Source organism: Bemisia tabaci, chromosome 2 (assembly GCF_918797505.1).
Source record: "Bemisia tabaci chromosome 2, PGI_BMITA_v3".
Taxonomy (NCBI): domain Eukaryota; kingdom Metazoa; phylum Arthropoda; class Insecta; order Hemiptera; family Aleyrodidae; genus Bemisia; species Bemisia tabaci.
The window spans coordinates 36,930,202-36,951,424 of NC_092794.1; the positions used below are offsets into that span (position 1 = coordinate 36,930,202).

At 40.2% G+C, this 21,223-nt stretch overlaps 1 long non-coding RNA gene across 1 annotated transcript in view; it reads left to right on the plus strand.

Annotated features, from left to right (window-relative positions):
• Window positions 1-13,951: 13,951 nt before the first annotated feature.
• The window catches only part of LOC140224083 (uncharacterized), a 51,786-nt gene continuing 44,514 nt past the window's right edge, over window positions 13,952-21,223 (plus strand). Inside the window, exon 1 of the long non-coding RNA XR_011899332.1 lies at window positions 13,952-20,656. This is a non-coding gene — a long non-coding RNA (uncharacterized lncRNA). The remainder of the gene's footprint in view (window positions 20,657-21,223) is intronic.

The window sequence follows — 21,223 nt, forward strand, 5'->3', positions numbered from 1 at the left end:
GTTCTGATAATATTCCGAGGCAAATTCAAGATATTCTGACAATGCTGCGAGAATATTCCGGAATATTCTCAAAACATTCTCAGAACATTTTCGTGAGACAAAACGAAATCCCCAGAATATTCTGAGGATATTTGAAAATCCCCAAAATATTGTGTGGACATTCTAGGGATGTTTGAAAAAATCCTTGAAAAGTCCACAGCATGTTGTCAGGATGACCTCAGGATATTCGTAAAATCCGCAAAATATTCACTGGACATTGTCATAAAAGTGTTATTATAGTTCTCCCTCCCTTTCCAGCAGTGGATGAAATGAGCCCAGAATTAACTCCCTTGAGGGCGTTGAAAGAAAATTTGCCATGGCCCCCCATCCAACCTTTCCAGCTTGTGCAAATATGTTTTCTACTTTTCACGAGGATAGCTACTTAATACATTATGACAAAACTGAAAAAAATTGCTTTGTTCAGATTTAAACAGGATCACTTGATTTTAGTTTTTCATCTACTCATGTATAGTTGAAAAAGCAGCGAATTCTTATTCAATTGTTTACGTTTTAGGTACTGCTGTCAGGAAAAGTGGATAGTATATTTTTACTAGCTGGAAACGTTGGATGGTCCGTTGTAAATTTTCTTTCAACGTCCTTGAGGAAGTTAATTTAGGGCTCATTTCATCCACTGCTGAAAGGCGAAGCAATATGTTTTTCTTTTGCCCTTGAGGAAAGCAGAAAAAACATGCCTATGATCGAAAACCACTAGGATGGATAAAAGACAGGTGTTTCCTTTCAATATCCTAAATTTTACGATGAAAATTAGTCGTTAAAAACAACATTCAAAGCCATGAAAACACGATAGCATCAAGACGTTGCAAGTCTCAATGGACAGTATTTTTTTCTCAAAATGTTGCGATTCTTTCTTGTTGCATGGCATTGCAATTTGACACCTACTTGTATGGCTGTAGCTGACTCATTTTGTACGTAAAAAGTTAGGTATACAATTTTTTCAGAGAGATTCAAAAGGACATTACTTACATACGTAATACAAAACTGAACTGCTGTCAAGCAGCTTGCTTTGAAAAGGGCATGGTTTTAACTGTTAAAAGAGAATACTTATTTGTCTGAATCATTTATTGCACATGATATGCATTGGTACCTATATCCATTCTCCATGGAACTGAACAGAAAGTACGATTGGAAAAACATACGTTGAAAGCGAAATTTCAAGATCAAAAGAAGCTTTCTTCATACTTAGTATTTAAAATGTAGTAGTAATCATAGAAACAAAATAAATGAATACTTGTGGATAGTTAAACAGTATTTGAAGATCTTTACACTCTTCGAAATAATTTAATTTGGTACAAAACAGCAGACAAACATTTACGAGGAGTTATTTCTCGTTGGATTTATCGGTTCCAATTCATCGTAATCGCAGACGAAGATACCTTGACTATTGGGAGCTCATCACATTTATGATTGATGTTGTTGCCATTGTGATTGAACCAACAGGAATGAAGTAAGTAAGTAAGGTATGAAATAGAAATATCAGGGTTGTCCACTCTGAAAATGAAAATAAAATGAAACATTTAAATGAGTTACACAGTGGGCTATTGTATTGTTTCAGATAGATTTCCATGATCGGATTTAGCCTCAGTCATTGATCTAAGTTGAAAAAACTCAATGTGTTGGTAGAAAGGCAAAAAACACTTGACCGTCGATAGGTATGATTATTAGACACATGGTCAAGCTGCGGAGAACTAGATTCAGCGCTCCACACCAAACACAGGAAAAAGTATGCCTTTCCTACCTTCAGAATTGTGTAGTCCTGGCCTCACCAAGTATGAATACAAGTTTTCTGCAAAACTAGCTGTGCAAGATCCCAGATCTGACATCCATGATACTCCTACATGCAGACTATTTTAGTGCTAGGTGTAAAATTTAGGCAGTAGCCACACTGTCAATAAATGTGACACAATCACTAAAATGTGTCCAGAAATCAGAATATTAAGCACTAGAAACAGATTGGCGGAGGATAATGATGAACTAGCAAGGTTAGGTTTCATGACGGATCAAGTCATGCTAGAGAGATGGAAATTGGAAAGTGAAGTTCCTGCCCATCTCACAGACAGAATTCTTTCCAGAGTTCATACATTGATAGAATGAGACGGAATGCAAGTCATATTTCGAGGATTTCAAGAGATTGAAATATGTATAGCTTTGTATCCGTGTCCGCATGGAATGGGTTTCAGTCGAACACAAAAGTTATTCTACAACAGTCAAAATGAACATGAATAATGTTTACTTACCTAGTGTTTAGTCGTGGGTGAATAAAGAAACTTTCCACAGAAGTACAAATGTAAATAATGTGAAATAAAAACTCACAAACGAGAACACAATAGGATTTTCAGTAGCCGGCCGCTAGTGATTGAGCGTTTATGCAGGCAAAGACCCCCTACCATACAGGGTGATCCAAAAGTCCCTTCCACCCCCTCTAACTTTTTACCTAATTGAGATAAAGATTTGAAACTTGGGGGATAGTCCTAGGTCAACGGGAGCTACTTTTTGGCCCCCCTAAAATTTTCAGGGGGGCCCCCCTTGGGGGGGCAACGGCCCCCAACTTTTAATTTTCAAATGGGAAGACCCCCTTTGTGATAGCTCGTTCGAAAGAGCATAAAAAAGAAAACTTTTCGCGCAAACCCGAAGTCAATATCTCAAACCGTTTCAAAATGGCGGCCGGTTAAAGTTCAAAATGGCCGAAAATTTACACCGGTTATTTGTCGATGGATTTGCGCGAAAATCGGAATGTAGGGGTATTTTGACACGAGAAAAACGAATTTGACGTTAGATTTTCAAAAAAACCGAAATTTCCAAAATGGCCGCCGGTTAAAGTTCAAAATGACCAAAAATTGATTTTTTTAGAAATCTAAGTTCAAATTTGTTTATCTTATGCCAAAATACTCTCAAATTCCATTTTTTAGGCAAATCCATCAGCACAAAACCGAGGTGACAATTTTCGGCCATTTTAAACTTCAACCGGCGGCCATTTTGGAAATTTTGATTTTTTTTTGAAAATCTAACGTCAAATTCGTTTTTCTCGTGTCAAAATACCCCTACATACCGATTTTCGCGCAAATCCATCGACAAATAACCGGTGTGAATTTTCGGCCATTTTGAACTTTAACCGGCCGCCATTTTGAAACGGTTTGAGATATTGACTTCGGGTTTGCGCGAAAAGTTTTCTTTTTTTATGCTCTTTCGAACGAGCTATCACAAAGGGGGTCTTCCCATTTGAAAATTAAAAGTTGGGGGCCGTTGCCCCCCCAAGGGGGGCCCCCCTGAAAATTTTAGGGGGGCCAAAAAGTAGTTCCCTTTGACCTAGGAATATTCCCCAAGTTTCAAATCTTTATCTTAATTAGGTAAAAAGTTAGAGGGGGTGGAAGGGACTTTTGGATCACCCTGTAGAATAATAAAGCTAACGCCTAGCCCTATTATTCTATGCCCCTACGAACTACGAATGAGCAGGCGATCACAGAGCGGGAGTAGAGTCCCTTTATACTGAGAGTCAAGACAATGCGAATCCATTTCTGATTGGTCAACCGGATTTTAGGCCTTCACAGTGTCACAAACGGGAATAATTATGACATTTTCACCGATTGCAAAGATTATAATCTAGAATGGACCGAGGAATTTCGGGTTCAACAAGGAACAAACGGAATGAGAGAAGGAACGGAGAAAGGAATTTAAGAATGAGCCGATCAAAGATTACGAAAAACGTTCAATTTGTGTAATCTTTATTCCCGTTTGTGACTCCATGAGGGGTGTTGTCTTGACTCTAAAGCGTCCAGCCCACCTACAATAGAGTCCCTTTATACCCAGAGTTAAGACAACTCACTTTTGGTTCGGCGGAAAGTGGCCTAAAAAAAAATCCAATTCTGATTGGTTCTCGCTCATGGAGGCCGAAACGAGTGCACCAAGATGGCGGTACCTCGAATGTGAACAAGAATATTGAAAATATCACCTAATTGTGGTTTATCAAGAGTAAATTGTTATTTCCATCGGTCCAAAATGAAAATAGATTAAGAAATTATTCACAAACCAATCTCATTTTCTTTTTAATTGATCAATTTGTTGATGTTGTTGTTTTTGTGTGACAGACATCGCAGGATTCCTGATCCTTATCCCTCAATATCGTTCGTTTGGGTGCACTCGTTTCGGTCTCCATGGCCAGCCAAGGCCGGCTGCCAGTCAGCTGATAATCGAGTTGTCTTAACTCTGGGTATAAAGGGACTCTAACCTACAAACTAGGGGCCTCAAAGAGGCTCATCGATGGAACTGTTGACTGTTGCCTTTCAAAGATCGTCGGGCCGACGATCTTTGGGGGTAACCGATGTGCTCGGGATACATCACAGATCAGATCTTGAAATTTTCAAGGCATTCCGTGCAGAAATGGCTGAGAAATAGAAGAATTAGTGCCAGTTTGAGAGCCCCAGTTTGTACGTGGGTTGGACGCTTAAGCGGGAGTAGCTGGGCTGGTGTAGAGTCCCTTTATACTGAGAGTCAACACAATGGGCCTGTTGCAAACTTTTGCTAGAGCAAAAATAAGAGTTGTTTCTTATAGATAATGCCTCAAAAATCACGATGAGCGCATCGGCAAAGTCTGAAATGCACTCATAACTTCACAGTCTGCGTAAGAAATTTGCGGTTTTTTGAGCTTCCCGCTTCAAAAACGATACTACGGCACAGGTGAACATTTTGTAAGAGGAGTCGTTCCATCGTCGGCAATAATCATCATGGCCGACGCCAATCCGCCAAAACACGTTTGATGGGACGAGATAACACCTGAACTGGATTAAACCAGATAACAATCGGTGTGTTAACGTTCATATTTTCCACGCCCGAATTGATTGACCTTGAACTCTCCTCGAATTACACGCGGAACTGCGCGCAAGCGTCGGCCATGATGAATATCGCCGACGATGGAGCGACTCCTCTAACAAAATGTTCACCTGTGCCGTAGTATCGTTTTTGAAGCGGGAAGCTTAAAAAAACGCAAAGTTCTTACGCAGATTGTGAAGTTATGAGTGCATTTCAGACTTTGCCGATGCGCTCATCATGATTTTTGAGGCATTATCTACAAGAAACAACTCTTATTTTTGCTCTAGCAAAAGTTTGCAACAGGCCCATTCGGCTCATGGATGTCACAAACGGGAATAAAGATTACAGAAATTGAACGTTTTTCGTAATCTTTGATCGGCCCATTCTCAAATGCCTTTCTCCGTTCCTCCTCTCATTCCGTTTGTTCCTTGCCGAACCCGTAATTCCCTGGTCCATTTCAGATTATAATCTTTGCAATTGGTGAAAATGTAATCTTTATTCCCGTTTGTGACACTGTGGAGGCCTAAAATACGGGAACCAATCAGAAATGGATTCAAATTGTCTTGACTCTCAGTATAAAGGGACTCTAGGCTGGTGGAGCGTGCATGAAGCTCGCTCGGACTCCATGATTATACTCTGTTGCTCTCTCCTCTCCTCTACTCTTTGCCAACGAACCACACCTCTAGAATGGCTGACCAGTAGTGAGTTCGAAAATACACCAACTCGAAAAAAAAAATTTTCAGGAAACACCTAAAACTTCGCAGCGGGCGAAGAAGTTAGTTTAAGAAAAACTTTTTTGGTGCCAAAGGACGCAAGAAGTACTCTAGAGACTTTAACGCACCAAGTTTCAGTATGGAACGCCGTTAGTGTCAAAACCCTTTTCTTGCGCGCGCGGAATTTTTTCTGGCGCGCGGAAAGAAAAAACCCGTTTTCGATGAAAATCTCTGAATTTCCGGATTCCGCGCCGGTTTTCGATATATTTGCGCCGTTTGTGTCAAAACTATTTTTTCCGGCGCGGCGCTCCAAATCTGTTCCGCGCGCGGAATTTTCGATATATCGATTCCTGCTCGCCGCCGGCGCGGCGCTCCGAAATCTGTTCCGCGCGCAGAATTTTCGATATATCGATTCCTGCTCGCCGACTGTTTTTTCCGGCGCTGCACCAGAAAATAATTCCGCGCGCCACTTTTTCGATATATCGATTTTTCTGCGCGCGGAGAATATTATCTCTCTTTTGAGCGATTTCCATTATCGATCCTCTGCGTGCCCCTGCCGTATGTGGGTCATGTAAACAAACGCAGATTGATAACACAAATGATCCAAACAACTTTTGGCCGATCAAGGGAAACGGGCGACTATCCGATGCGGTTTTCTTTTTTTGGTTCAGTATACCTTGTGCCAACAAGTTATATAAATATTCAAGCGTTATTCAGGTCAAAAAATATAAATTTTTCAGGGCAGACTATGAAAAATCAGTATCTGAAACTTTCAGATACTGATTTTACCAAACAAGTTATATAAATATTCAAGCGTTATTCAGGTCAAAAAATATAAATTTTTCATAGTCTGCCCTGAAAAATTTATATTTTTTGACCTGAATAACGCTTGAATATTTATATAACTTGTTGGCACAAGGTATACTGAACCAAAAAAAGAAAACCGCATCGGATAGTCGCCCGTTTCCCTTGATCGGCCAAAAATTGGTATTTCCAATGAAATTCTTCGATTCTTCCCTTTTCCCGTCGCCGTTTCGAGCACTTCCGATTGCAATTTCGAAATATCCTTTTGCGTGCAGATGCTTCTACTTATCCATAAGTGTTATTAAACCGTAAAAAAGTGAAAATCGAAAAAAACCCGTGTTGGAGTGTTTCCGAACTCACTGATTCATTTTACATTATTGGAAACATGATTATGTGGATTGATAAGGTGGGGAGACGGCAGCGGGCCGATTATTGAAACTTATAGTTAAAGCTATAGACAAAGACGACAAAAGGGATTTGGAGGGATCCTATTGGTGGAAGCAGGTGGTGGCAATAGACATAGGAGGTAGGTAATGGACTAACTAACGGCAACCTACTAAAGACCCGACAGTTAGTCCATCATTTTCTTTCTTAGTCTATGAGAACCAACCATGTCAACCAATAGGATCGCTCCATAATCCCTATGTCTTCTTTGTCTATCGCTTTGTCCATCAGTTTCAATAATCGGCCCGCAGACCACAGATTAGTCCAGATCGCTAACATCCAATCTAGCCAATGCTAGAGTACCTATATTTAGAGAGAGTATGGCCACTGGAGTTACCACCTCTGATTGGCTCAGCCATCTTAGGCTGAATGGAGCCCTTAGGACCCAAAAATGGCGGACGCCATAAAGTTAATGTAAAGCAAAATGATTCAAAATGTAGTTGTCTTTGCTTATCGTAACGAGAACTTTACCCAAATGCACTATTGCGACTTTTTTACATATTTTTAAGGCTAATCGTGTGCAATTTTTGAGAAAAATGATCTTAGATGTAGTAAGGTTGGCAGCAAGTGCGGTTGGTGATAACCGTCAAAAGTTGGCAATGACCCCCCTCCCATCCTCAAAAACGAAAACAAAGCACCGCCATTTTTGGGTCCTAAGCCTCTCCATGGGACCCAGTGGCCATACTCTCTCAATATAGGTACTCTAGCCAATGCTTCAGAAGCGTGAGTAATTTTGCTACAGGTTAGGCAACTTTAGAAAATTGATGGCACTACCAGTAGTGAAAGAACTTGACCGGATCGAGAGAAATTTCCTATTGAATCTGATTATAAAGCTTGAAAAAAGTATAAATAGTAATGTGTAATAATGGTTTTTGATCAAATAAGATTTTATCAAGTACTGTTATGCTAAGTATTCTGTTTCAATATTCTTACAACAGTTGGTAGCAATTAACTGCTCTCATGGGGGCCTGGCGGGAATTCAAAACTAGGATCCAAAAGTCTCATTTTGGCAAGATTTTGCTTTAATTTTCGGTTTCTAAGGCTTTAAACTTCAAAAATATGATACATTATAATCTGCAAATTTCTTCAATAATGTCATCTACTCAGTATACTGATGAACTCTGATTTGTTTATTTCCACCGATAAAGCACAAAAACATAGCCCGATTATACGAATAAAGAAGGAGAATTAATTAAAATACGGGTAAACAAGGCTAAAAATTATTGAAACACTTAAAGGCAGGACGTTTCGAGCTGCTACCAGCTCATTTTCAGCTGCAAAAACACATAAAAACAAGTAAAAAATTGAGTGGCGACCTGACCCCAGCCGTTATTATGAGTGGTTACGTGATAACGGCTGAGGTCAGGTCGCCACTCAATTTTTTACTTGTTTTTGTGTGTTTTTGCAGCTGAAAATGAGCTGGAAGCAGCTCGAAACGTCTTACCTTTTAGTGTTTCAATAATTTTTAGCCTTGTTTACTCGTATTTTAATTAATTCTCCTTCTTTATTTATTTCCACCTTAATTATTTAATCTGGAAATATTGAACCACATAAATTCTACTGAGAAACTAATTCTTGAATTCTTCGGAACGTTTCATCCCACAAAAATCTGAAAAAGAAGTATTCTCCCGCCGAAAATCTGCTGAAAATAGCCAAAATTTCAGTTTTGGTTCCTAGTTTTAAATGCCCATGGATTTTCCCGCCAATGGCGCTCACAAAGCTACTCACGCTCTTCCGCCGATGTTTTAGCGATCTGGACTAATATGTGCGGCAGACGATAGGATGGGTTAGAGTAGGTATTGGTTATTAGAGAGTGCTCGAACTGCTCGAGTTCCCGTCGCGCCACACAGCCATCTTGCCTGCTCATTCCGAGGGGGTCTTTGCCTGCAAAAAGTAAACATCGGCCGTTGGTAGCCGGCGCTACGATTGTTTTGTTGTGAGTTGTTGACATGTTGACGAGCGCCGCTAGACGCTAGAGAGCGAGCAGTTTTTGTAGCGCCTTCAAATGGGCGATTATGTAACCCGCGCAACGGCAGACGGGATATTCTGAGAATGTTCTGAGAAGATTATAAACTTGCACGTTTACATAACATTTTCAAAATATCCTCACAATATTTATTTTGTTTGGTTTTTGCGAGGATATTTTCATAATATTTTTAAATGATGCGGAGGCGCGGGATTTTTCAGGGATATTCTCCGAAGATAAAATGCTAACTGGGAATGCTTTCTTGTTGATCATTATTAGAATTTCGATCAATTTGAGAAGTATTTGGACTTTTAAATAAAAATTGGATATCTTCTTCTAACTCATTTTCTAAAGCCTTTTGTTTTTGTACTTCTGCTGTTTTTTCCACCACGATGCGATAATCCTTATTGTCCTCTGTTAGAGGATTTTTCAAGATTTTATTACCCACCGAGTGCCGACCGACCGGCCGCTCAGTGGGCCTCTCAAGTAGCGCTACGGGAAAAGAGTGAATTTTTGGAAGTATCTGTAATTTTTGAACTCAGCGACCCTCAAGAATACCTAAAAATGTATTTTGAACGGTTTGGACATAAAGTCTGATTCATTAACACCCAAATCCGGCTTTGGAACCATATTTTGGCGCGCGAAAATCGGTAGGCGCGCGTTGAGCAGAAACTTCAATCGCTCGTAACTCCGAAACCGTTCGGTTCCCCAGCTTACATGACCACTCGTTGGATGCGGGAAAGGACGAACAATTTAAAAAACTGGTTTTGGTTCAAATACAAAAATGTGTGTACCATCTACCACGATGAAACTTTCACGTTAAACGGTGAAGTCACGGCAACCGCATCCTGTGTTGATGGAATTTACAAGTTAAACATCAACCAAAGTGTGAACTCTCTTTCATCACTTTCTTATCTTACAAATTTAGCAATTAATAGTGGTGAAAATGTAGATTTATGGCACAAGCGTCTGGGGCATTTAAACTTTCACTCCATGTAATCGCTAAGAGATGGTATGGTCACAGGCGTTAAGTTTAATGGAAACCTTTACAATCCTTGTGAACAATGTGTTCTGGGGAAACATTCCGGAACTCCTTTTAGCAAATGTGGTTCTCGAGCTATAGTACTAAACTCGAAATAATCCACAGTGATGTTTGCGGCCCTATGTCAACCTTATCCCACAACGGTATAGACGATTTCACTAGAAAAACCTTTGTTTATTTTATAAGGCACAAGGATGAAGTCTTCACAAAATTTACAGAATTTAAACATTTTTTCGAGAAACAAACTAATCTTAGTATAAAATGTTTATGAGATGACAATGGGGGAGAATATTGCAGCTCGCAATTTCGTACTTTTATAAAGGCAGAAGTGCAGAAGTGCTTTTCAATTCTGATGCGATCTATCCGCAATTCGGTCGGGAACCGTGACTTTTAGCATCGTGACCCCCCCTTTACCCCCCGAGGGGGTAAAGGGGAGGTTTCGGGACCACGAAATTCGAATTCCTTGGGGTTAATTCTCTATTCAACCCCGCGATCTCCGACTTCGCAAGACCTATACCTACCGAGAAAAAGGCCTGGTACGGGTGGTCTGAAACACCCTGTATGTCGTCCATTCCACCTGACAAAGGCGCGACAAAGCAGCGATAAGACATGGCCGACCATTCACGCTCCGCCTTTTAACCTATTTCATCTATGTCGTCCCGACAAATAAAAAAATTCAACAATCAGGCTGCTGCTGGGGAAATTATTTCTAACCGGGCTACAGTTGTTTAAAGTTGGCACGACGCACCTCATGGGGCTTTTCGCGCGGCAAGCAAGCGTGACGCTGTTGGACTTCTCCTGCACCATAACTGCGGACGAGGGAGGCGGGGGCATAAATTCAATACAGTTACACATTGTAAAGTTATACATTGTATTTTTCCGTACATAAGCCGATTTAAATCATACATGAAATAAAATTTATACCACTAAAAAAAGGAACTCATCAGAATTTCACTCATTGTTGTGTCCTTCATTTTCTTCATTGTCTTGATCCTGATCTTCACCTTCATCATAGCTGATATTCGAGAGCATTTCATCGTTTTTTTAGTAGGGGAGAGGCTCGTACCTCGGGAAGGTTGTACCTTGGAATAAATTTCATATTTCCCGCCATAATAGCGCTAGAGTGCTCATATCATGAACTAAGATTGCCTGACGTGTAACGAAGCGATTCATCTCGAAAAAGTTGCTCTATGCCATCATCTCCATCAAATATCGAAAAAAATCGAATTTTGACCTCCTTTTTAAAAATTTTTAGAAAGCGATAAAGTGATGCTGCCCCCCTAAAATATTTTTTTAGGTCTCTGGAATTTTTATATTTTGAAACCTACATGCATGTGCTACATTCACACAGTTTTTTGAACTCCGTTGTTGGATCCCTAACCTAGAATTCACGACTTGTTTTTTTGGCGGATATTATACCTTGGAACGTAAACACGGGTTTTTAATAAAACACTTATTTTTTATTGAAATCTGCAAAGCTCTCCGCAAGGGATGAGGGATAGCGTTATATCATTGAAAAGTTTAAAAAAAAGTTCTCTTTCATCATTCAATTTGACTTAAACCCACCAGTATCATGGAACTTACATCCTGTAAATGAACTTGAGTGTGTTCTGCTTTATTTTCAGCTTAAATGCAAAGAGGGTTATTCAAAATCGGCGATTTTACCCTACGCTTGGATTTTGCCCGGAGTTGGATATGTTGTTCCCTATCACAAGACACGCCTTTTTCCGGCATTGGCAAGTTCACCCGAAATTTTTCCCGCGCGCTACAGCGTTGCCAAGTTGAAAACAGGCAAATTCCGTAAGTGGCATCAAAATTGAGCTATGAAGTTGTGGTTTTAACGAAAATTCTCTAAAAATTACGCACTTTTAGGATATGACCATGTTTTTAATGTCGCATTAATTTTAACATGCATTATTGCCAAATTTCCGATTTTTAAATTCGACAAATGCTACATATTCGCAAATACCCAAAAAAGCTATCTTCAAATTTGAATAAAAAGTTGTCTAATCGATAGTTCGTTTGATTCCGCATCCATCGATATATTATAGCTCGCTGGGAAACTTTTGGTTCGCGAGATATCATCATTTTTGTGAACAGCTTTATGGAGCGACGACGCTTTTTGAGTCCGGGCGGATAGAAATTTTAGCCTCCAAAAACACCGGGTAGCATTAATTCCATGGTTTCCTATGTAATTTTTGGCGCTGAATCCGAATTTGACCATTTCATAAAAAAATTGTCACCAAGATGTTGCCAAATTTGGCAAAAATTGCTTAAAATCGGCCTTTTTGGCGGATTGTAGCCTGTGACTTGCCAGGAGTTGATCAGACGACAAAATTGGTTATTTCCACAGTTAAAACTCGTTAAACTATCTACAAGCTGAGTCAAATTCTTTCTGCTCACGGTAAAATTAAACGCGCGACAAGCAGCAAACTGAAAAAAAGACACCGAAATTGGCGCTTTTTGCGGTTTTTGTCGTAAGTTTCTTGTTTTCCGATTAAGAGAATGTTTCTTGACTATACTAATGAACAACATGAGCAGAATTTAATAAAATTGAACAATAAAATAAGATCGAACATATTCCAATGTTGCCAAGCTTAAACAAAATACTTTAATTTTCGCTGGTTTTTTCGATATTATTGTCCTATATTCTTTGTTCACCTCTTATTTTTAAATTTTATAAATGTATCTCTCTTGCAAAATAATACACTTCTGTAGAATAATTTAATTTTCAACTTAGATATATACTAATAACTAGGGTATTTAGTTCAGAGAGGAAAAATTCATAAAATAGTGAGTTTTATCGAATCGTGTCAATAAACCACATTTTGAAACAATAATGGAAAATTTTCTGTTAAAAATTAATGAATAAAATGTACTACTCAGACAGACTTCATTAAAACAAGACAAGACGCATTGCAATATTGCCAAAATTACGTACAAATCGTTGAATTTTGGCGGTATTTGACCGTTATTATTCATTACCCTATATTTAGAATACAATTTTATTTTATAATTCTGAGATAATGGAGTTTAATAGAAAAAAGTAACGACACCAAACTGAAGAAGACGCCCAGGAAAGGACAATAAGGGGCTTAAAAAGGAACAAGGGCGCTCTAAATTACTGAGGACCTGTGGGTGGACAAGGGACTATGGCGGTTAGGCGTCGCGGGGCCCGAGAGACCGCTGTTAAAGCGGCTCTTTATCTATATATGTAACAATACAATAGTTTGTCGTTACACTCGGCGTAATTAGGATTTTCCTAAGAAACATTCTCTTAATCGGAAAACAAGAAACTTACGACAAAAACCGCAAAAAGCGCCAATTTCGGTGTCTTTTTTTCAGTTTGCTGCTTGTCGCGCGTTTAATTTTACCGTGAGCAGAAAGAATTTGACTCAGCTTGTAGATAGTTTAACGAGTTTTAACTGTGGAAATAACCAATTTTGTCGTCTGATCAACTCCTGGCAAGTCACAGGCTACAATCCGCCAAAAAGGCCGATTTTAAGCAATTTTTGCCAAATTTGGCAACATCTTGGTGACAATTTTTTTATGAAATGGTCAAATTCGGATTCAGCGCCAAAAATTACATAGGAAACCATGGAATTAATGCTACCCGGTGTTTTTGGAGGCTAAAATTTCTATCCGCCCGGACTCAAAAAGCGTCGTCGCTCCATAAAGCTGTTCACAAAAATGATGATATCTCGCGAACCAAAAGTTTCCCAGCGAGCTATAATATATCGATGGATGCGGAATCAAACGAACTATCGATTAGACAACTTTTTATTCAAATTTGAAGATAGCTTTTTTGGGTATTTGCGAATATGTAGCATTTGTCGAATTTAAAAATCGGAAATTTGGCAATAATGCATGTTAAAATTAATGCGACATTAAAAACATGGTCATATCCTAAAAGTGCGTAATTTTTAGAGAATTTTCGTTAAAACCGCAACTTCATAGCTCAATTTTGATGCCACTTACGGAATTTGCCTGTTTTCAACTTGGCAACGCTGTAGCGCGCGGGAAAAATTTCGGGTGAACTTGCCAATGCCGGAAAAAGGCGTGTCTTGTGATAGGGAACAACATATGCAACTCCGGGCAAAATCCAAGCGTAGGGTAAAATCGCCGATTTTGAATAACCCTCTTTAGTAGGAGGAATATAGGATTTTTGTCATGCATTCCAACGTTCAGCCCATGCCATTCCATGGTACACCACCATGGTGTACCTTGGAACGATTTTTTGGAATTTTTAAAATCCCAAAAAAACTATTATAAAATTGTCTGAACCAAACAAAAAAAATATATGTTACCAAGGACCCTCAGTAGTAAGCCATAGCGGTAAAAGATTTAAATTTTTCGAAAAAGGATCTCTACAAGCCTCTCTCCTATAGTCAGGGAGAAATACGATTTGACCCGGAACAAATTGCTTAACAAACTTTTCCTACGTAAAGGTCATCAGTAGGTCCTCCTGAACAACATACCAAAAGTTTACCACGGTCCGACCCCGGAACACTCCCCAAAATGCCTACTTTTCAAAATGGCGGCCATAATAAGGCCTCTGGAATTTCGGTTTTTTAAAATGCGCATATAGTGTCATGTGAGGTATCAATCCCTACGTAATTTTCGTCGTAGAATTCAGATATGAGGTTAAAAAAGTCCCCCGGTCAAAGGGGGTGCCCCAAATCCAAGATGGCGGTCAATTTTGAAAGGCAGGAGGGTGAATTTTTAAAATGCGCATATAGGTTCATGTGAGGTATCATTCCCTATGTGATTTTGGTCGTAAATTTCATTTATGGAGTCAAAAATGTCCTCCGGTTAAAGGGGGTGCTCCAAATTTCAAGATGGCGGCTAAATTTGAAAGGCAGGAGGGTGGATTTTTGAAATGTTTACGTGACATGGCAAGTGAGGTATCATTTCTTATGTAATTTTGGTCGTAGATTTCATTCATGAAGTCATGAGAGCCCCCCTGTCAAAGAGGTTGCCCCAAATCCACGATGGTGGCCAAATTTGAAAGCAGGAAGGTGAGCCAAAAAAGCAACAATCACGTTAGAAGGCAGGTTGGCTATCAAACTCTACGTACGTATTTTTAGTCAAGGAGTCTGAATGAAATTTGAAAAATTAATTTTAGGTACACATACATGAGACGTGACATGCATGATGGTGACCATCATGGCTGTCCAGGGTATGAAAAGATGTGAACAGGAGCACCTAAGAGTTATGTTTGTCAATTTTGAAGCTGAAGCACATAAATTCCCAATGAAGATAAGGATATTAAACGTGACCTACAAACTCTTGTCAATATGGGCGAAAATCTGAATCAGCACATGTTGATTCATAGCCTGAGTCAGGATTGTCAGGATCTTCTTCTTTGGGTGTCGCCAAGTTTATGAAGTCTTCTTAATTTATACATAAGTCTGTGCAGCATAAGTTCATTTTCTGAAATTTTCACTTTCATACCGCATGGTGTACCGGTTACAGGTCAATTTACCTACAAACTTTTGACCTACGGCACATTTTACCTACAGCTTTTTACCTACGACATTTAAACCTACAACATTTTATCTACAAAGCATTTTGCCTACGAAGCAATTTACCTGCAGTTTTTCTTGCCTAGAAAACATTCAACCTACAATTTATTTGTGTAGATGTGAGCTGTGTAAAAACGGACTCTATTTTGAGAGATTTTAGCGGAGGAAGTAACCACCAAGAGACTTACTTACTTCTCTTACAGGTCGAAGTTGTGCGCACACGCGCGGAGATAATCTAGTTGTCTCCCAGCAGTTTTCATCGCCTCATACCGTCCCGCTAGCCGGTGCAGTCTTTCGTTGACACGCCGATATTTTGACCTTTGCGGCATTTTGACAGTTCTTCCCATCTCGACCTCCATGATCATGTTCTCCACATCGTCATTCTCTTTCCTCAACTCTCTGAGAAAATGATAAAAAGAGGGGTGGTTCTTCCCCACTAAATCATTGAACCGGTGGTGCCACCCTTCCGTAAGATTGTTTGTTCTGGGTTCATTATTTGCGATAGCTTCAAATTGGTTCCATAAAGCGGGTGCGTATTGGGGAGGAGTTCTTCGACCACGTCTTCGTCTGATTCCTTTGATGTAGACTCTTTCGAAATAATCCGCCAGGTCTTGTAAATTATCGGGAAGAGTCTCGGCAAGGGCATCGAACACTTCTTCTACGTCATCTGGTGGTACAAAAGCCACACTTAACATGCAGTGAACTGCAATCTTTAATTCTCGATTTTCGGGATTAATGTAGGCTGCTTGTAGGCCAAGTTCCTGAACTTTCCTGTACGAACTTTGTCCCAGATGGTAAAAACACAGCCGCACTTGCGCATTTGGAAACATTCTTCTGCCTGCATTGATGATTGCCTTTTCGAAATCGCTTATAAGCGTGTCAGGCGCTGCAATGTTAATTCCTCTTGCATTGCAATGTGCAACGACTTCTCTCAGAACTTGATAATACGTTTCTTCTTCCTTATTTTCGACTAGGGCATAAACAAGGGGAAACGCCGAATCCTCAATCATCCCGTGAATTGTAAAAAGTTGATGAAAGATAATTGGTGTGACTTTAAAAGTTCCGTCCATGAACCAGGTCTGTGAAGCTCCAAGAACCCTCAAATTCCTGTCTGAAGCGAAAATTAGGATAGTAGAGGCATCATCGTCATCTAAATTTTCGTACAAGAGGAAGGGCTCATTTTTCAGTGTGGTGCGATACTCAGGAGGAATGTTTAACTCTTGTGGATTGGCAGGATTTGGCGGGAGCTCGGCTTGCCGTCTCCGGTTCATTGTTCTTCTCAGAGAACTTCGTAGTGGAAGTTGAGCTGTGACGACTGATGTCACTTGACTGAGCTCATCCCTCAAAATTAGTGTAGGAGCTGCATCTGGGCGCTCTGCCGCTTAACCTCTAAGATTGTTAACCACTTCTCGGGCAGCCACCGCGTCCTGGTTTGGTGCGTGATTGTGAGTAGTCTGCTTGACGACTGTCAGCGGGTTGTTTGTACTGACTGCACGGCCTCGGCAAAATTCTTTCCGTTGAGCGCAATGCCAATATGTTCTGAACTGACGTGAGATTTGCTTGTGATACACAAACCCGTCTACGGCTAAACACCTCCCCCCTCGCGTGGTTGTTATTAACTTTGCCATTTTAATTAAGTTTAAACTAAAATTTTTAGAAAAAAAAAGTTAAGAAAAAATAAGGTTAGAAAAAAACTGGAAAAAGTGCGCCAAATATATGCTTTTGTTGCCACAGAAACAAACTTGGGGCTTCTCTTACAGCTGTACACCATAGCGACCAAATAGCCATTCCCATTTAGCCTTCCCATTTAACTCAATTTAAAAGAAAACAAATTTTTTCATACAATCTGGCAGCTATGCTGGAGAGCAATTTCACTCGTAGGTGAAATTGATAAATTGTAGGAGAAATGTTTCGTAGACAAAAAAAAATGCAGGTAAATTGCTTTTAAGGCAAATTGCTTTGTAGATAAAATGTTGTAGGTTTAAATGTCGTAGGTAAAAAGCTGTAGGTAAAACGTCACGTAGGTCAAAGGTTTGTAGGTAAACTGACATGTAACCGGTGTACCACACCTTTTTTTTTTTTACAATTATACCGAATAATTTCACGCAGCGATTTCGGACTGGAGGCAATATTACTTTTAGTGACTGAATTTGTCAAAATTTATCTCTTTTTCACCAACAAAAGATGGATTTGGTGAGAAATTGACTGTAGGTGCATATATCTGAATTTTTGGCTTCTTTTAAGGCGATAGGAGTCTTTAATAAATGGTCCATTTCCTTGGCACCCGTCAAATACTGCCGTGGCTTCAGGTTACTTAGAAAAAAGAATTTAGCGTATAACTATAGGTACGGTGATTTGAATTTATGAAACCAAATAATATAGGTTTGCCCTCTTTTCCATGGCCCTCGGTGGAGTTAGAGTACCTTTATAGCGAGAGTATGGACAGATCGCTTGATGGAGAGCTTAGGGCCCAAAAGTGCAGCCACCCTTCTGAGCAACTTCTAACACACGAAATTTCACTGCCAGCCTACAGCTTTCAATTCTAACCAAGATGGCCAAGAATGTACATAAATGAGCGTTCTTTAGCAAAAATAAGTAAAATTGTGCACAAAGTAAGCCAATCACATGCTTTATAAACGACGGTTCGTAACAATTGTATTTGTAGATCGCTCTGGACATTTGAAATTCATAGGTTGGCTGCATTTCTGGGCCCTAACTTTATTCGCGGAGGCGTCGGTGAAGGCCTGATGAATTTTCGGAGTTTCACATCTGTCTATACTCTCGCTATACAGGTACTCTAGGTGGAGTGAAGACCCACCATCTAAAACGTACTGAGCTTTTACTTCATTATCCCGGTACTTACAGCAGGTATTTCAGATTTTTCATCCTCTGTGTCGAAGGCATCTGAACTTGAATTCTGAGTTATTGTGCACTAATCAGGCCTTGTCTACACGAGCTGTTTCACGAGATTTGTTCCAGGGAAAAATCCCACTTACGAAGTTGGGAAAAATATTGAGTTAATCAATATTTTTCCCAGTACCAAGTATGGTACTTGCACCCCTAGGATCCACTGAGAGAAGAAGAAGAAGTGAAAACGAATCGTGCGATATTTTATTCATTACTACATTGTTAATGTTTGTTTAGTTAAAAAATGTGTCTAATTGTCATTTGAGTGCAATTATTATTTTAATCCCGGTTAAATACTCGACTCTAACTAATTTATCTTCCCACGCAAACTAGTCGCAGGACTGTATGAGCCCCGTCCCGTGGAGACGGTAACTGGGAAAAATCCCAGAAGTTTCATTCCTGCGATTCGAACTTGGGACAAATCCCATGAAAACGTCCCGTGGAGACAAGGCCTCAGCGAGACAGCGAGACACCTTACTTACAATTTGTGTGGTTGGCAGCCCTTATCACTTGTCATGGCGCCAGCCCCTGCTCTCTCCTGATTGGCTGTGAGCATTCATCAGCATTATCTTATCCGTTTGGGCCTGGGCCACGCCAGCCGCCCTTTCGTGCATTTTCCGTTCTTTATTCTTTCCAACAATACACTCATATTTCCATCATCATATTCGTGTCGTTGTTTGTGCCACCACCTCCACATCACATGGCGACGAGGATAAATTCGGTTTAAAGTGAAAAGTTCGGAAACTTAATGCGTGATGCTCAGGGCAAACGGATACCGGGTATCAGAATGGCCGCACCCCGCGAACTTTTGAATCGCTATTTTAATTCTAGGTGGCGGTAGCCACCCCGGCCCAATCCTAAAAAACTCCCCCTAAAAAATGACGACCAAAGAAAAAAAAAAAAAAAAAAAAAAAAAAAGACGGGTGGCTGCTGCCTAACTAGATTTACACGAAACAACGCGACCGGGCTTTTCTGCACGGTTTGCGGTCCATTAAGCTCTCCTACTAATTAAGTCGGAGAGTAAACCCCAAAAACCCTATAATATTTGGGTAGAGTATGCTCAGCTCTACTCGTAATGCCCACCCTTTTTAAGTTTAGTTAAATATTAAAAAAGTTATTAAGCTTTAACGACAAATTTTGGACCCCAAAACATGACGATGACGGATTGACCAATCGCCGAGCAGATGAGCAGATTCGGGGCATTTTCGAGACCCGCGAAAACGCCCGGCCGCGGGAGATTTAGTTCACTGACTTTACAGCATAACCGTAGAAAAAAACCCCATAAAAGTATAGATATTTTGAATCAGCGTTACATAAACTACGACTAATTTTTTGGAAATTTCGTATTGTTGAGGTGTAATCGAGAACAATTAATAATTAAGTCGTTTATTGCAGTTCTGAAATCGGATCTATTGGCATAGCTGTGGAGGTAAGGGTAGCATAAAACCCATCAAACTGGGTATAATTAGAATCTGTAAACTCCAAGGATTAAACCTTTGAAAAGTTTGCGAACTTATATGGGCGTCGAAAGGAGAATTTATTGAAAGAAGGAGCGGGTCCTTCAATTTTTCAAAACAGTTAGAATTTGATTTGAAAACAACTTGTAGAACCGCGCGATGGATGGTGAGCGCCGACTCCAGAAAAGGTTATGCTACTGTTTTATTATGGCTTTAAATATTTAAATAACAAGGAAAAGGTAGATTAATTGATGCGTGTTTCCATTCTATCGCAGCCGAAGATAACTGGATCCATTTCTATATAACCCTTTTATGATTCCCGAACCCTTGACAAATTTAGTTGTCACAGTAAGTACTCGGATCAACCTGCCATTTCTTCCCAGCGGCCCTGATCTAGTGATCTTTTCAAGTAATCAAGTATTAATTGTTCATGAATGATTGATGATATCCCACTATAGTGAGTCCGAGATACTATTTCTCGTTAATAAGATTCAGCAACTTTTCACCAGAAAATCATCCTTTCCCTCAATACGATGATATGTGTCTGGGATCTCAATCGGTGGGAATGAATCTGCGTTTCCACTTTCTACTAAAATTTTGCTAGCAGCCAGGCAGCCTACCTCCTCCGGAGTTGATGTGTGTTTTCTCAGTGTATCATGCAACTGGTGCCTAAAGCCTGTATGTTTTCATAGACTTGTGATGCTTTATATTGGAAAACTGGTTAACGCATTCACCCGCCAGTCTTGGTTATGTGTCTACTTAAAGAAGGTACGCTTCACTGAAATGAAACCGCTTCAATGAAATCATCTCAATGTCACAAAATCAAAGATACTTAGCATTAGCTTTAATTTGATTTTTATCAAGTCTCTTTGATTCTGGGTCAGGAGTTGATTGAATCATCAAAGCCTGTGTTCGATAAAATTCTTCAAATCAAGGTTGAACGAGACTGAGAGGGGGGGAGGGGCTCAGTCACGGTGGTTGAATGGGGGGATCCCGAGGGGCTCAGCCAATATGGTGAAAATAGGGGGAAACCGAGGGACCACCTCCAAAATGGAGGAAAAGAGAGAGGGAGGCTAAACTTGGGGGAGGGGGATGCACCAAACGCCTTATGGGCTTTTTGGAGCTTCCTCAGACCACGAAAGAGATGAACCTCTAATGACGCGTGAAATCCATCATCGGAAGCTCTCAAAAGGGGTGCATTTATTGAACTTACAAAATCAGAACTACAAACAGAACTTAACTATGAATACAAAAATGGCGGGCGGGGCTATATCAAACTAATGGGCGAGTGGAGGGCGACAATAAGGGGGGTGGGAGCCGGAAACCAGGCTCCCTTCCAAAAATTTAGCCTTGCACAAGGATGGAGGATGGACAATCCCGTGCCATTCCTAGCTTGGAAAGTGCAGAGCACAGACCGGTGTCGGAGGCGGCGACCGGGGGGATGACTAAGGAGCCAATGCCATTCCTAGCTTGAAATGTGCAAGCACAGATCGGTGTCGGAG